Genomic DNA, 995 nt, shown 5'->3' with positions numbered 1-995 from the left:
GGGATTTGTTAGTTTCTATATACTTCACTACAAAAAAGTTGGCATAGAACTGCAACAGTAGAAAAAACTGAAAATATTTACCTATTGTTTATACATTATGAACGATTTACTTTTTTCTTTTCACTACCCTATTGGTTGTTACTTTGGAAATCACTTTTAAAAAGAAAACTTCATTTCTTTGTTTAGAAATGAAAAAAAACGTTTTTATATTTTCAATCATTAATAATTAATTAATAATGTGAGCAATTATATGGATTTTGATTGAGGAATTAGTGTGCAATTAAGAGCACTTCTTCATTTTTTTCTGCTGTTAAGGTTTCTTGCCAGCGTTCCTACGGTGAAACAGGGATTCATTTATATATATATATACGAATTACTATACTTTATTTTATCATCGAACTTCAATCTACTATTTTTATAGATCTATTTAAACGATATTACAGTAATCTATTATACCGACTGATAAAAGGAATCTAATATTACCGACTATGTTTAGTCGGTAAAAGAAGGATCTACGAAATTGATTGAGTATGCAACAAGTAAAACACAAAATGTTTTCTATTATTGATTAATTTACACGAGAATAAAGAGTCATTTATGAAAATTGTAGAAAATTACTACGTAATAAATGTATAATCTATATAATTAGAGTAAAATAATTAATAAGATTCTCACTTGTTTTAGTTAAAGTGTAAAGTGTATACAAATTTGAATGAATTAAATAATTATTATTAAGTAGTTCCACTCACACACAAATAAAATTACACATACTTATTAATTTTAATCGACATTGATGAATTCGATCGAAAAACTTATTTAAACATACATTAATTCTTATAATTTTTATTTGTAGATAATATAGAATATAACTATGCTCGATAAAAGTTATAAGATTATGAATGAGATCCAGCAATATAGTAGCGAGTGAGTCATTTAACATTTTTAATATTAACTAATCTTTATAAATGTTATATTTCTCTGTAAAATAACGATTT

The sequence above is a fragment of the Polistes canadensis genome, unplaced genomic scaffold, assembly GCF_001313835.1.
Source record: "Polistes canadensis isolate GaletaPanama2010 unplaced genomic scaffold, ASM131383v1 scaffold_53, whole genome shotgun sequence".
Lineage (NCBI taxonomy): Eukaryota > Metazoa > Arthropoda > Insecta > Hymenoptera > Vespidae > Polistes > Polistes canadensis.
Note: the sequence above shows the minus strand (reverse complement) of the source record.